Source organism: Ranitomeya imitator, chromosome 1 (genome assembly GCF_032444005.1).
Source record: "Ranitomeya imitator isolate aRanImi1 chromosome 1, aRanImi1.pri, whole genome shotgun sequence".
Classification (NCBI taxonomy): Eukaryota; Metazoa; Chordata; class Amphibia; order Anura; family Dendrobatidae; genus Ranitomeya; species Ranitomeya imitator.
In genome coordinates this window covers 679,096,430-679,114,002 of record NC_091282.1, presented here as the reverse complement: position 1 = coordinate 679,114,002, position 17,573 = coordinate 679,096,430, and positions in this window count along the sequence as shown.

The following is a 17,573-nucleotide window of genomic DNA, read 5'->3' as shown; positions in this document are numbered from 1 at the left end:
GTAACATGCAGTGTGTGTATGTAACATTCAGTGTGTGTATGTAACATGCAGTGTGTGTGCGTAATATTCAGTGTATGTAACATTCAGTGTATGTAATATGCAGTGTATGTAACATGCAGTGTGTGCATGCAACATGCAGTGTGTGTATGTAACATGCAGTATGTGTAACATGCAGTGGGTGTATGTAACATGCAGTGTGTGTATGTAACATTCAGTGTGTGTAACATGCAGTGTGTGTATGTAACATGCAGTGTGTGTAACATGCATTGTGTGTATGTAACATTCAGTGTGTGTAATATGCAGTGTATGTAACATTCAGTGTGTGTATGTAACATGCAGTGTGTGTATGTAACATTCAGTGTGTGTATGTAACATTCATTGTGTGTATGTAACATGCAGTGTGAGTACGTAATATTCAGTGTATGTAACATTCAGTGTATGTAATATGCAGTGTATGTAACATGCAGTGTGTGCATGCAACATGCAGTGTGTGTATGTAACATGCAGTGTGTGTAACATGCAGTGGGTGTATGTAACATGCAGTGTGTGTATGTAACTTTCAGTGTGTGTAACATGCAGTGTGTGTATGTAACATGCAGTGTGTGTACTTAACATTCAGTGTGTGTATGTAACATGCAGTGTGTGTACTTAACATGCAGTGTGTGTATGTAACATGCAGTGTGTGTAACATGCATTGTGTGTATGTAACATTCAGTGTGTGAACCTAACATTCAGTGCATGTATGTAACATTCAGTGTGTGTAACATGCAGTGTGTGTATGTAACATGCAGTGTGTGTGCGTAATATTCGGTGTATGTAACATTCAGTGTATGTAATATGCAGTGTATGTAACATGCAGTGTGTGCATGCAACATGCAGTGTGTGTATGTAACATGCAGTGTGTGTAACATGCAGTGGGTGTATGTAACATGCAGTGTGTGTATGTAACATTCAGTGTGTGTATGTAACATGCAGTGTGTGTATGTAACATGCAGTGTGTGTATGTAACATGCAGTGTGTGTATGTAACATGCAGTGTGTGTATGTAACATGCAGTGTGTGTATGTAAAATTCAGTGTGTGTAACATGCAGTGTGTGTATGTAACATGCAGTGTGAGTATGTAACATGCAGTGTGTGTATGTAAAATTCAGTGTGTGTAACATGCAGTGTGTGTATGTAACATTTAGAGTATGTAACATGCACTGTGTGTATGTAACATTCAGTGTGTGAACGTAACATGCAGTGTGTGTATGTAACATTCAGTGTGTGTATGTAACATTCAGTGTGTGTATGTAACATTCAGTGTTTGTAACATCCAGTGTGTGAATATAACATTCAGTGTGTGTATGTAACATTCAGTGTTTGTAACATTCAGTGTGTGTATGTAACATGCAGTGAGTGTATGTAACATTCAGTGTGTGTAACATGCAGTGTGTGTATGTAACATGCAGTGTGTGTATGTAACATTCAGTGTGTGCAACATGCAGTGTGTATGTAACATGTAGTGTATGTAACATTCAGTGTGTGTAACATGCAGTGCGTGTATGTAACATGCAGTGTGTGTGTGTGTATGTAACATTCAGTGTGTGTATGTAGCATTCAGTGTATGGAACATGCAGTGTGTGTATGTTACATGCAGTGTGTACATGTAGCATTCAGTGTGTGTATGTAGCATGCAGTGTGTGTATAGAACACAAAAGAGAAAAAGACTATGCACACAGTGGGATCAACTTCATATAACAAATTTTATTATATATAACACCTCACCAAGCACAAAAGCAAAGTAGGGAGAAACAAACATTTAAAAACAATTAAAAGCTAAACAAACCTATCCACATCCCCCCAGTACAGTCACAAGAATCCATATAATCATATACAATAAATGTACAAATCATGTAACAGACATACAAGAGTTAGGCAGAATAACAACAATACATATATTTAATATCTGGTACTGCCAACTAGAGGAGTTCTCATGAAGAAAGTATATCAATTGGATCCTAAATGTGACCAATATAACCCAATCACACAGCGGGTCTGTGACAAATACACAATTTTTGTCCTGAAGGAAGTCAGATACTGAACCAGAAAAAACACTGGTGTGACCCGTTTATAACCTGCCCCTATTCTGGCACCCCATATGATACGTTACCAAGCACCGCAGAGCCTGCTACCAACAAGTCAATCCCTCATAGATATCCAGAGTTAGAAAATGAGTGAGCGTGCCCTTAAGGCAGATATAGGCGCAGCAGACATGCACTGGCTAGTGCTTCTAGATAAGACTGGATTGTCCAGAGAATGGAACTAGGATAAGGAGGATCCGAAAAAATGGGGGGAGAGGGGAGGAGGATAGGAGCCCAACGCGTGTCGACGCTGCTAAGGCATCTTCATCAACCTTTTATGCGTGAGGCATAATACAAAAGATTTACATCACCTGTGTGGCTGCTGGCGATGTCCCAGAAACTGACAGATGCATGGCGCCGAGTGAGTGATTCTGGACTTGCGCACACCAGTCCCAACCCCTGACCTACAGTGTAGCAGCCAATCGGCTCCTACGTACTATGCACCATTCAGGGAAGCCAACGCCGATTGGTGATAAGCTCATGTGGAATTAGTGCGCACGCGCATCAGTCCCATACATAGAGATTTGTTGTATCGATGCACGCACGCCCGGCTTCCCAAGTAGGGGACACCCAGGCATGCGCAATGGAAGCGGCACGCAAATGCAAAGCCAATGCGCACGCGCGCCAATTTGTCCGCTCCCAAGTGTCCGATTGCATCAGTACCAAATGGTTTAGGATAAATACAAGGTGCCCATGAGAGCCCATGAGTACCAAAAAAGAAAGTGCTAATGCGCACGCACCTGGAATAATATAAGGCGAGCGCTAAGGAGATACAGAGATGCGGTGAGGGCAGATATCCAATGCGCACACGCAAGTGTGCCAGCTTGTCCGTTTACATAGGCTGAATATCATCAAAGGCATCAATACCAATTTAATCCAAGGTTAACGTGGGGTCCATCTGTAGGCCCATGAGTACAAGCAATAAAAGTCCAATGCTCCACCTATGCGTACGCACACAGATTGACAGGAGTATGAGAAAAGGTGCCAAGAACCTATGTATTGAGAGCCAATATCCATTTTATATATGGCAATAATCTTACTTGTGCGCACGCGTGTTATGGACCTGGTGGTTAGAAGCACCCGAAAAGACCTGATGGTTAAACCAACAAAGGACAAGCTCTGGGAAGTGGGAGCTCTGCTGACCGCAACCCCTAATCCTATCACACACACTAGAAATAGCCGTGGAGCGTTCCTGACTCTCCCTAGACGCCTCTTCACAGCCTAAGAGCTAACTAGCCCTAGAGATAGAAAATAAAGCCTACCTTGCCTCAGAGAAATTCCCCAAAGAAAAAGGCAGCCCCTCACATATATTGACTGTGAGTTAAGATGAAAGTCACAAACACAGAAATGAAACAGGTTTCAGCAAAGGGAGGCCAGACTTACTAAAACAGACTGAGGATAGGAAAGGTAACTTTGCGGTCAGCACAAAAAACTACAAAAAGACCACGCAGAGTGCGCAAAAAGACCTCCGCACCGACTCACGGTGCGGAGGTGCCACTCTGCATCCCAGAGCTTCCAGCTAGCAAGGCAAAATCATGATAGCAAGCTGGACAAGAAAACAAAGAACAAATAATAAACTAGCAGGGACTTAGCTTCTGCTGGAGTAGACAGGTCACCCGAAAGATCCAAGAGCGAACTGAACCAGTACAAGAACATTGACAGCTGGCCTGGAGTAACGATCTGAGTGGAGTTAAATAGAGCAGCCAGCCAAAGAATAAACTACGTCACCTGTGGAAGGAACCTCAGAAGTAGCAGCTCCACTCACAGCCACCAGAGGGAGTCCATGGACAGAACTCGCCGAAGTACCATTCATGACCACAGGAGGGAGTTCGATAACAGAATTCACAACAGTACCCCCCCTTGAGGAGGGGTCACCGAACCCTCACCAGAGCCCCCAGGCCAATTAGGGTGAGCCAAATGAAAGGCACGAACTAGATCGGCAGCGTGAACATCAGAGGCAAAAACCCAGGAATTATCTTCCTGACCATAACCCTTCCACTTGACCAGGTACTGGAGTTTCCGTCTCGAAATACGAGAATCCAAAATCTTTTCCACCACATACTCCAACTCCCCCTCGACCAACACCGGGGCAGGAGGATCAACGGAGGGAACCATAGGCGCCACGTATCTCCGCAATAACGACCTATGGAACACATTATGGATGGCAAAAGAAGCTGGAAGGGCCAAACGAAATGACACAGGATTGAGAACTGCAGAAATCTTATACGGACCAATGAAACGAGGCTTAAACTTAGGAGAGGAAACCTTCATAGGAACATAACGAGATGACAACCAAACCAAATCCCCAACACGAAGTCGGGGACCAACACAGCGCCGGCGGTTAGCGAAACGTTGAGCCTTCTCCTGGGACAATGTCAAATTGTCCACCACATGAGTCCAAATCTGCTGCAACCTGTCCACCACAGTATCCACACCAGGACAGTCCGAAGGCTCAACCTGCCCTGAAGAGAAACGAGGATGAAAACCAGAATTACAGAAAAACGGCGAAACCAAAGTAGCTGAGCTGGCCCGATTATTAAGGGCGAACTCAGCCAAAGGCAAGAAGGACACCCAATCATCCTGATCAGCAGAAACAAAGCATCTCAGATATGTTTCCAAAGTCTGATTAGTTCGTTCGGTTTGGACATTTGTCTGAGGATGGAAAGCCGAAGAAAAAGACAAATCAATGCCCATCTTAGCACAAAAGGACCGCCAAAACCTCGAAACAAACTGGGAACCTCTGTCCGAGACGATGTTCTCCGGAATGCCATGCAAACGAACCACATGCTGGAAAAACAATGGCACCAAATCAGAGGAGGAAGGCAATTTAGACAAGGGTACCAAATGGACCATCTTAGAGAAGCGATCACACACCACCCAAATGACCGACATCCTTTGAGAGACAGGGAGATCTGAAATAAAATCCATGGAAATATGCGTCCAGGGCCTCTTCGGGACCGGCAAGGGCAAAAGCAACCCACTGGCACGAGAACAGCAGGGCTTAGCCCGAGCACAAGTCCCACAGGACTGCACAAAAGAACGCACATCCCGTGACAAAGAAGGCCACCAAAAGGATCTAGCCACCAAATCTCTGGTACCAAAGATTCCAGGATGACCAGCCAACACTGAACAATGAACCTCAGAGATAACTCTACTAGTCCATCTATCAGGGACAAACAGTTTCTCCGCTGGACAACGGTCAGGTCTCTCAGCCTGAAACTTCTGCAGCACCCGCCGCAAATCAGGGGAGATGGCAGACAAAATTACCCCCTCTTTGAGAATACCCGCCGGCTCAGGAACACCCGGAGAATCAGGCACAAAACTCCTTGACAGGGCATCAGCCTTCACATTCTTAGAGCCCGGAAGGTACGAAACCACAAAATCAAAACGGGAGAAAAACAGCGACCATCGAGCCTGTCTAGGATTCAACCGTTTGGCAGACTCGAGATAAGTCAAATTCTTGTGATCCGTCAAAACCACCACGCGATGCTTGGCTCCTTCAAGCCAATGTCACCACTCCTCGAATGCCCACTTCATGGCCAACAACTCTCGATTGCCAACATCATAATTGCGCTCAGCAGGCGAGAACTTTCTAGAAAAGAAGGCACATGGTTTCATCACCAAGCCATCAGAACTTCTTTGCGACAAAACAGCCCCTGCTCCAATCTCAGAAGCATCAACCTCGACCTGAAACGGGAGCGAAACATCTGGCTGGCACAACACAGGGGCAGAAGAAAAACAACGCTTCAACTCCTGAAAAGCCTCTACAGCCGCAGAGGACCAATTGACCACATCAGCACCTTTGTTGGTCAAATCAGTCAACGGTTTAGCCACACTAGAAAAATTAGTGATGAAGCGACGGTAAAAATTAGCAAAGCCCAGGAACTTCTGCAGGCTCTTCACAGATGTCGGCTGAGTCCAATCATAAATGGCCTGAACTTTAACAGGGTCCATCTCGATAGTAGAAGGGGAAAAAATGAAACACAAAAATGAAACCTTCTGAACTCCAAAGAGACACTTTGACCCCTTCACAAACAAGGAATTCGCACGAAGGACCTGGAACACCATTCTGACCTGCTTTACATGAGACTCCCAATCATCCGAAAAGACCAAAATATCATCCAAATATACAATCATGAATCTATCCAGGTACTCTCGGAAGATGTCATGCATAAAGGACTGAAATACAGATGGAGCATTAGAAAGCCCGAATGGCATAACCAGGTACTCAAAATGGCCCTCGGGCGTATCAAATGCTGTTTTCCATTCATCGCCCTGTTTAATACGCACAAGATTATACGCCCCTCGAAGATCTATCTTGGTGAACCAACTAGCCCCCTTAATCCGAGCAAACAAATCAGACAGCAGCTGCAAAGGGTACTGAAATTTGACTGTGATCTTATTAAGAAGGCGGTAATCAATACAAGGTCTCAAAGAACCATCCTTCTTGGCCACAAAAAAGAACCCTGCTCCCAACGGTGATGACGACGGGCGAATAAGACCTTTCTCCAAGGATTCCTTTATATAACTCCGCATAGCGGCGTGCTCTGGCACAGATAAATTGAACAGTCGGCCCTTAGGAAACTTACTACCAGGAATCAAATTAATAGCACAATCGCAATCCCTATGAGGAGGTAGGGCACTGGATTTGGGCTCATCAAATACATCCCGGCAATCCGACAAAAAGTCAGGGACTTCAGAAGGAGTGGAAGGCGAAATTGACAGCAGTGGAACATCACCATGTACCCCTTGACAACCCCAGCTGGACACAGACATAGATTTCCAATCCAATACTGGATTGTGGACCTGTAGCCATGGCAACCCCAAAACGACCACATCATGCAGATTATGAAACACCAAAAAGCGAATATCCTCCTGATGTGCAGGAGCCATGCACATGGTCAATTGAGTCCAGTACTGAGGCTTATTCTTGGCCAAAGGCGTAGCATCAATTCCTCTCAATGGAATAGGATACTGCAAGGGCTCCAAGAAAAAACCACAGCGCCTGGCAAACTCCAAGTCCATCAAATTCAGGGCAGCGCCTGAATCCACAAATGCCATAACAGAATAGGACGACAAAGAGCAAATCAGAGTAACGGACAAAAGAAATTTAGACTGTACCGTACCAATGGTGGCAGACCTAGCGAACCGCTTAGTGCGCCTAGGACACTCGGAGATAGCGGTGGAATCACCACAGTAAAAACACAGCCCATTCCGACGTCTGTGTTCTTGCCGTTCAGCTCTGGTCAAAGTCCTATCACATTGCATAGGCTCAGGCCTATGTTCAGAGAATACCGCCAAATGGTGCACAGCTTTGCGCTCCCGCAAGCGCCGATCGATCTGAATGGCCAAGGAGATAGACTCATTCAGACCAGCAGGCGTGGAAAATCCCACCATGACATCCTTAAGGGTTTCAGAAAGACCCTTTCTGAAAATTGCCGCCAGGGCACACTCATTCCACTGAGTAAGCACAGACCACTTTCTAAACTTCTGACAATATACCTCCGCTTCATCCTGACCCTGACACAAAGCCAGCAAGATTTTCTCTGCCTGATCCACTGAATTTGGTTCATCACAAAGCAATCCAAGCGCCAGAAAAAACGCATCTACATCACGCAATGCAGGATCTCCTGGCGCAAGGGAAAATGCCCAGTCTTGAGGGTCACCACGCAACAAAGAAATAATGATTTTTACTTGTTGAACGGGGTCACCAGAGGAGCGGGGTTTCAAAGCAAGAAACAGTTTACAATTATTTTTGAAATTCAGGAACTTAGATCTATCCCCAGAAAACAAATCAGGAATTGGAATTCTAGGCTCTAACATCGGATTCTGAACCACAAAATCTTGAATGTTTTGTACCCTTGCAGTGAGATGATCCACACAAGAGGACAGACCTTGAATGTCCATATCTACACCTGTGTCCTGAACCACCCGGAGGTTAAGGGGAAAAGAAAGACAAACACATTGCAGAGAAAAAAAAATGGTCTCAGAACTTCTCTTATCCCTCTGTTGAGATGCATTAATACTTTGGGCCAGCTGTACTGTTATGGACCTGGTCGTTAGGAGCACCCGAAAAGACCTGATGGTTAAACCAACAAAGGACAAGCTCTGGGAAGTGGGAGCTCTGCTGACCGCAACCCCTAATCCTATCACACACACTAGAAATAGCCATGGAGCGTTCCTTACTCTCCCTAGACGCCTCTTCACAGCCTAAGAGCTAACTAGCCCTAGAGATAGAAAATAAAGCCTACCTTGCCTCAGAGAAATTCCCCAAAGAAAAAGGCAGCCCCCCACATATATTAACTGTGAGTTAAGATAAAAGTCACAAACACAGAAATGAAACAGGTTTCAGCAAAGGGAGGCCAGACTTACTAAAACAGACTGAGGATAGGAAAGATAACTTTGCGGTCAGCACAAAAAACTACAAAAAGACCACGCAGAGTGCGCAAAAAGACCTCCGCACCGACTCACGGTGCGGAGGTGCCACTCTGCATCCCAGAGCTTCCAGCTAGCAAGGCAAAATCATGATAGCAAGCTGGACAAGAAAACAAAGAACAAATAATAAACTAGCAGGGACTTAGCTTCTGCTGGAGTAGACAGGTCACCCGAAAGATCCAAGAGCGAACTGAACCAGTACAAGAACATTGACAGCTGGCCTGGAGTAACGATCTGAGTGGAGTTAAATAGAGCAGCCAGCCAAAGAATAAACTACATCACCTGTGGAAGGAACCTCCGAAGCAGCAGCTCCACTCACAGCCACCAGAGGGAGTCCATGGACAGAACTCGCCGAAGTACCATTCATGACCACAGGAGGGAGTTCGATAACAGAATTCACAACACACGCGCACTAGTTACACTAAATTTTATAAAAAGATCTTGGAGAGAGGGGGCGGGAAGGAAGGAGAGAAAGGGGCGCACAGGCGTACCCATGCTGGGGGTATAGAGTATCATGCATTCCACAGGCAGTCTGGTACCACAATCATGTCACGTGTGCTATTCATAACTCCATGGTATATCAAACTCCATACATCCACATCCAGCTACCTATGTGTACAGTCACAGACCGTAGGGCATAGGCAAATAGGTCATAGAGAGCATACATGAACATTACACGACCTTGAATTTGAACGTGTAAACAAATAGGTAGCTGGATGTAGCTACACATAGGTAGCTGGATGTGGATGTATGGGGTTTGATATACCATGGAGTTATGAATAGCACAAGTGACATGATTGTGGTACCAGACTGCCTGTGGAATGCATGATACTCTATACCCACAGCATGGGTACGCCTGTGCGCCCCTTTCTCCCCTTCCTCCCCCCCCCTCTCTCCAAGATCTTTTTATAAAATTTAGTGTAACTAGTGCGCGTGCACACAAGTAAGATTATTGCCATATATAAAATGGATATTGGCTCTCAATACATAGGTTCTTGGCACCTTTTCTCATACTCCTGTCAATCTGTGTGCGTACGCATAGGTGGAGCATTGCACTTTTATTGCTTGTACTCATGGGCCTACAGAAGGACCCTGTTATGACCTGGTGGTTAAGAGGCCACACTGAAATGACATGGTGGCTAAAACGCAACATGGAACAAGCTCTGAGAAGGTGGTATCTCTACTGACCGCAGTCCCTAATCCTAACAACACAACTAGAAATAGCCGTGGGATGTTCCTGACACTCCCTAGACACCTCGTCACAGCCTAAGAAATAACTACCCCTAAAGAAGGAAATAGAAAGCTATCTTGCCTCAGAGAAACCCCCAAAAGGAAAGACAGCCCCCCACAAATATTGACTGTGAAAGGAGAGGGAAATGACGAACACAGAAATGAAATTAGAATTCAGCAAAGGGGAGGCCAATACTAAACTAGATAGACAGAGAGCAAAGGATACTGTGCGGTCAGTATTAAAAACTACAAAATCCACGCAGAGTTTACAAAAATGAACTCCACACCGACTCATGGTGTGGAGGGGCAAATCTGCTTTCCCAGAGCTTCCAGCTAGTCTAAATAAGACATAGTGACAAGCTGGACAAAAGAGACAAAATGCAAAGCAATAGAGTCCAAACAAATGGACAAACAAACTAGCAAAACTTATCTTTTGCAGACAAGGACTGGCCATATGAGAAATCCAAGGGAAGAATCAAATCCAACCAAGAACATTGACAGCAGGCATGGACTAAAGCCCAGAACAGGTTTAAATAACAAACCCAGGCAAGGCGATTAGTGAAGGCAGCTGCTACAGCTACCTAACGGAGCAGCAGTTCCACTCGAAACCACCAGAGGGAGCCCAAGGGCAGAACCCGCAAACATACCATTAGCAACCACAGGAGGGAGCTCCAGAACGGAACTCACAACAGTACCACCCCCCTTGAGGAGGGGTCACCGAACCCTCACCAGAGCTTTCAGGCCGATCAGGACGAGCCAAATGGAAAGCATAAACCAAATCGGGAGTATGAACATCGGAGGCAACAACCCAAGAATTATCCTCCTGGCCATAACCCTTCCACTTGACCAGATACTGAAGCTTCCGCCACGAAAAACGAGAATCCAAAATCTTCTCTACCACATATTCCAATTCCCCCTCAACCAACACCGGAGCAAGAGTATCAACGGAGGGAACCATAGGTATTATTATTATACATTTTTATAGCGCCATTTATTCCATGGCGCTTTACATGTGAATACGGGGCAAATATAGACAAATACATTAAACATGAGCAGATAACAAGGCACACGAGTACATAAGGAGGGAGGACCCTGCCCGCGAAGGCTCACAGTCTGCAGGGGGTGGGTGAGGATACACTAGGAGAGGGAAGAGCTGGCTGTGCGGCTGTTCAGTAGGTTGAGGATCACTGCAGGCTGTAAGCTTGTCGGAAGAGATGAGTCTTCAGGTTCTTTTTGAAGGTTTCTATGGTAGGCGCGAGTCTGATATGTTGGGGTAGAGAGTTCCAGAGTATGGGGGAAGCACGGGAGAAGTCTTGGATGCGGTTGTGGGAAGAAGAGATGAGAGGGGAGTAGAGAAGGAGGTCTCTACTCATCTTAGAAAACCGGTCACAAACCACCCAGATGACAGACATCTTCTGAGAAACAGGAAGATCAGAAATAAAATCCATGGAAATATGCGTCCAGGGCCTCTCAGGAATAGGCAAAGGCAAAAGCAACCCGCTGGCACGGGAACAGCAAGGCTTAGCCTGAGCACAGGTCCCACAGGACTGCACAAACGAACGCACATCCCGCGACAAGGAAGGCCACCAAAAGGACCTAGCCACCAAATCTCTGGTACCGAAAATCCCAGGGTGACCAGCCAACACTGAACAATGAACCTCAGATATTACCCTACTAGTCCATCTATCAGGAACAAACAATTTCCCCACAGGACAGCGGTCAGGTTTATCAGCCTGAAACTCCTGAAGTACCAGCCGTAAATCAGGGGAGATGGCAGAAAGAATCACCCCCTCCTTGAGGATTCCAGCCGGCTCAAGAACTCCCGGAGAATCAGGCAAAAAACTCCTAGAAAGGGCATCAGCCTTCACATTCTTAGATCCAGGAATATACGAGACTACAAAATCAAAACGTGAGAAAAACAAAGACCACCGAGCCTGTCTAGGATTCAACCGCTTAGCAGACTCGAGGTAAATCAGATTCTTGTGATCAGTCAAGACCACCACGCGATGCTTGGCTCCCTCAAGCCAATGTCGCCACTCCTCAAATGCCCACTTCATAGCCAACAACTCCCGATTGCCGACATCATAATTACGCTCAGAAGGCAAAAATTTTCTGGAGAAGAAGGCACATGGTTTCATCAAAGAGCCATCAGAATTTCTCTGAGACAAAACGGTCCCTGCCCCAATCTCAGAAGCATCAACCTCAACCTGAAAAGGGAGAGAAACATCTGGCTGACGCAACACAGGGGCAGAAGTAAAACGACGTTTAAGCTCCTGAAAGGCCTCAACAGCCGCAGAGGACCAATTCACCACATCAGCGCCCTTACTCGTCAAATCGGTCAGAGGCTTCACCACACTAGAAAAATTAGCAATAAAGCGACGATAAAAATTGGCAAAGCCCAAAAATTTCTGCAGGCTCTTTACAGATGTAGGTTGAGTCCAATCATGAATGGCCTGGACTTTAACAGGGTCCATTTCAATAGCCGAGGGAGAAAAAATGAAACCCAAAAAAGAAACCCTCTGAACTCCAAAGAGGCACTTAGACCCCATCACAAACAACGCATTAGTACGAAGGACCTGAAACACCATCCTAACCTGCTTCACATGAGACTCCCAATCATCGGAGAAAACCAAAATATCATCCAAATACACAATCATAGCGGCATGCTCTGGCACAGACAGATTGAAAAGTCGGCCCTTAGGGAACTTACAGCCAGGAATCAAATTAATGGCACAATCGCAGTCCCTATGAGGAGGCAGGGAACTGGACTTGGGCTCATCAAATACATCCTGGAAATCCGACAAAAACTCAGGAACTTCAGAAGAAGGGGACGAGGAAATGGACATCAAAGGAATATCACTATGTATCCCCTGACAACCCCAACCAGTCACAGACATAGATCTCCAATCCAGCACTGGATTATGTTCCTGTAACCATGGAAAACCCAGCACAACAACATCATGCAAATTATGCAACACCAAAAAAAGGAATATTTTCCTGATGTGCTGGAGCCATGCACATGGTTAACTGTGTCCAGTACTGAGGTTTATTCTTGGCCAATGGCGTAGCATCAATCCCCCTTAAGGGAATAGGACTCTGCAAAGGTTCCAAGGAAAAACCACAGCGCCTGGCAAACTCTAAGTCCATTAAGTTCAGGGCAGCGCCAGAATCCACAAATGCCATAACAGAGAAGGACGACAATGAGCAAATCAGGGTAACAGACAAGAGAAATTTAGGCTGTACAGTACTAATGGTAACAGACCCAGGAACTCTCCTAGTACGCTTAGGGCAATCAGAAATAGCATGAGCTGAATCACCACAGTAAAAACACAGGCCATTCTGACGTCTGAATTTCTGCCTTTCTGCTCTAGTCAAAATCCTATCACATTGCATAGGCTCAGGACTTCGCTCAGAGGACACTGCCATATGGTGCACCGCCTTGCGCTCACGCAAGCGCCGATCAATCTGAATGGCTAGAGACATAGACTCGCTCAAACCGGCAGGCGCAGGAAAGCCCACCATAACATCTTTAAGGGTTTCAGAAAGACCTTTTCTGAAAATAGCAGCCAGCGCCTCTTCATTCCATTTAGTGAGCACAGACCATTTTCTAAATTTCTGGCAATATAACTCTGCCACTTCCTGACCCTGACACAGGGCCAACAGTGTTTTCTCAGCATGCTCTACAGAGTTGGGTTCGTCATACAACAATCCGAGCGCCTGAAAAAATGCATCTACATTCAATAATGCCAGATTCCCTGTTTCAAGAGCAAATGCCCAGTCTTGAGGATCACCACGCAGTAAGGATATGATGATTTTCACTTGCTGAATGGGATCACCAGAAGAACGGGGTTTCAAAGCAAAAAACAATTTGCAGCTATTTTTAAAGTTTAAAAACTTGGATCTGTCCCCAAAAATCAAATCAGGAGTAGGAATTCTTGGCTCTAGAGCCGGAGTCTGAACAATATAATCTTGGATACTCTGGACTCTTGCAGCAAGTTGATCCACATGAGAAAACAAACCCTGAACCTCCATACCAGGGCATATATCCAGCACCACCCAGATATCAAGAGGAAAAAAAAGGCAGAACAGAGCACAGAAAAAAAAATGGTTCAGAACTCTTTTTTTCCTTTCTTTTGAGATGCATTTAAATTCATTCGCGGCCTGCTGTACTGTTTTGACCTGGTGATTAAGAGGCCACACTGAAATGACCTGGTGGCTAAAACGCAACATGGAACAAGCTCTAAGAAGGTGGTATCTCTACTGACCGCAGTCCCTAATCCTAACAACACAACTAGAAATAGCCGTGGGATGTTCCTGACACTCCCTAGACACCTCGTCACAGCCTAAGAAATAACTACCCCTAAAGAAGGAAATAGAAAGCTATCTTGCCTCAGAGAAACCCCCAAAAGGAAAGACAGCCCCCCACAAATATTGACTGTGAAAGGAGAGGGAAATGACGAACACAGAAATGAAATTAGAATTCAGCAAAGGGGAGGCCAATACTAAACTAGATAGACAGAGAGCAAAGGATACTGTGCGGTCAGTATTAAAAACTACAAAATCCACGCAGAGTTTACAAAAATGAACTCCACATCGACTCACGGTGTGGAGGGGCAAATCTGCTTTCCCAGAGCTTCCAGCTAGCCTAAATAAGACATAGTGACAAGCTGGACAAAAGAGACAAAATGCAAAGCAATAGAGTCCAAACAAATGGACAAACAAACTAGCAAAACTTATCTTTTGCAGACAAGGACTGGCAATATGAGAAATCCAAGGGAAGAATCAAATCCAACCAAGAACATTGACAGCAGGCATGGACTAAAGCCCAGAGCAGGTTTAAATAACAAACCCAGGCAAGGCGATTAGTGAAGGCAGCTGCTACAGCTACCTAATGGAGCAGCAGTTCCACTCGAAACCACCAGAGGGAGCCCAAGAGCAGAACCCGCAAACATACCATTAGCAACCACAGGAGGGAGCTCCAGAACGGAACTCACAACAGGACCCCACGTTAACCTTGAATTAACTTGGTATTGATTGTTATGATCTGGTGGCCTAGGAGCAGCATGTGACGTACTCTGGAGAAGGTGGCACCTGTACTGACCGCAGACCCTGAACTTAGCACCGCAACTAGAAGTAGCCGTGGGATGTACCTAACACTCCCTAGACACCTCAACACAGCCTAAGGACTAACTTCCCCTAAAGATAGAAACGGGAAAACTATCTTGCCTCAGAGAAAATCCCCAAAGGATAGACAGCCCCCCACAAATATTGACTGTGAGAGGAGAGGGAAATGACAAACGCAGACTGAAATCAGGATTTAGCAAAGGAGGCCTTTCTAGCTAAAAAGAAAGAATAGGACAGAGTACTATGCGGTCAGTATTAAAACACTAGAAAATATCCACCACAGAAAATACAAATCTCCACATCTGACTAAAGACATGGAGGGTATATCTGCATATCCAGAGATACAGCTTGGCTGTAAAAAATCCTTACACAGACAAAGCTGGACAAGACAAAACATGAAAATGCACAGAACTATAAGGCCCACAGCATGTGGACAGCAAAAACAAAGCCAGATCTTATCTTTGTTGAAAAGAACAGCAAAACAGGAGAGACCAGTCAGGGATGTGAATCCTCCAAAAACAATGGACAACTGGCTAAATAGCCCAGTCCAAATTGCAATAAGTGGACACACCTGATAAATGCTGCGATCCAAAGACAGCAGCGCTACCACTCATAACCACCGGAGGGAGCCCAAGAGCAGAATTCACAACAATTGATGCCTCTGATGATATTCAGCCTATGTAAACGGACAAGCTGGCACACTGTTGCGCGTGTGCATTGGATATCTGCCCTCACCGCATCTCTGTATCTCCTGCGCGCGCCTTATATTATTCCAAGTGCGTGCGCATTAGCACTTTCATTTTTGGTACTCATGGGCTCTCATGGGCACCTTGTATTTATCCTAAACCATTTGGTACTGATACAATCGGACACTTGGGAGTGGACAAGTTGGCGCGCGTGCGCATTGGCTTTGCATTTGCGTGCCGCTTCCATTGTGCATGCCTGGGTGTCCCCTACTTGGGAAGCCGGGTGTGCGTGCATCGATACAACAAATCTCTATGTATGGGACCGATGCACGTGCGCATTAATTCCACAAGAGCTTATCACCAATCGGCGTTGGCTTCCCTGAATGGTGCATAGAACGTAGGAGCCGATTGGCTGCTACACTGTAGGTCAGGGGTTGGGACTGGTGTGCGCAGGTCCGGAATCACTCACTCGGCGCCATGCATCTGTCAGTTTCTGGGACATCACCAGCAGCCACACAGGTGATGTAAATCTTTTGTATTATGCCTCACGCATAAACGGTTTGTTTGGAGGTCACTCTCACTACCTTCCCCTGACGAAGACGCCTTAGCAGCGTCGACACGCGTTGGGCTCCTATCCTCCTCCCCCCCCCCATTTTTTCGGATCCTCCTGATCCTAGCTCCATTCTCTGGACAATCCAGTCTTATCTGGAAGCACTAGCCAGTGCATGTCTGCTGCGCCTATATCTGCCTTAAAGGCACGCTCAGTCATTTTCTCTCTCTGGATATCTATGAGGGATTGACTTGTTGGTAGCAGGCTCTGCGGTGCTTGGTAACGTATCATATGGGGTGCCAGAATAGGGGCAGGTTATAAATGGGTCACACCAGTGTTTTTTCTGGTTCAGTATCTGACTTCCTTCAGGACAAAAATTGTGTATTTGTCACAGACCCGCTGTGTGATTGAGTTATATTGGTCAAATTTAGGATCCAATTGATATACTTTCTTCATGAGAACTCCTCTAGTTGGCAGTACCAGATATTAAATATATGTATTGTTGTTATTCTGCCTAACTCTTGTATGTCTGTTACATGATTTGTACATTTATTGTATATGATTATATGGATTCTTGTGACTGTACTTGGGGGATGTGGATAGGTTTGTTTAGCTTTTAATTGTTTTTAAATGTTTGTCTCTTCCTACTTTGCTTTTGTGCTTGGTGAGGTGTTATATATAATAAAATTTGTTATATGAAGTTCATCTCACTGTGTGCATAGTCTTTGTCTCTTTTGTGTTCTGTGGATCTTATATATCTTATATATGCACGTGGTTGATCTCCTTAGCACATTTTCTGTGCGGTGCCCGCCTCTCTGCTTTTCAGAAATGCAGTGTGTCTATGTAACATGCAGTGTGTGTATGTAACATGCAGTGTGTGTGTATCATTCAGTGTTTGTAACTTGCAGTGTGTGTATGCAACATGCAGTGTATGTAACATGTAGTGTATTTATATAATATGCAGTGTTTGTAACATGCAGTATGTGTATGTAACATTCAGTGCATGTAACATGTAGTGTGTATGTAACTTGCAGTGTGTGTATGTAACATGCAGTGTGTGTATGTAACATGCAGTGTGTGTATGTTACATGCAGTGTGTGTATGTAGCATTCAGTGTGTGTATGTAACATGCAGTGTGTGTATGTAACATGCAGTGTGTGTATGTAACATGCAGTGTGTGTATGTTACATGCAGTGTGTGTATGTAGCATTCAGTGTGTGTATGTAGCATTCAGTGTGTGTTTATGTAGCATGCAGTGTGTGTATGTAACATGCAGTGTGTATACTTAACATGCAGTGTGTGTATGTATCATTCAGTGTTTGTAACTTGCAGTGTGTGTATGCAACATGCAGTGTGTATGTAACATGTAGTGTGTTTATATAATATGCAGTGTTTGTAACATGCAGTATGTGTATGTAACATTCA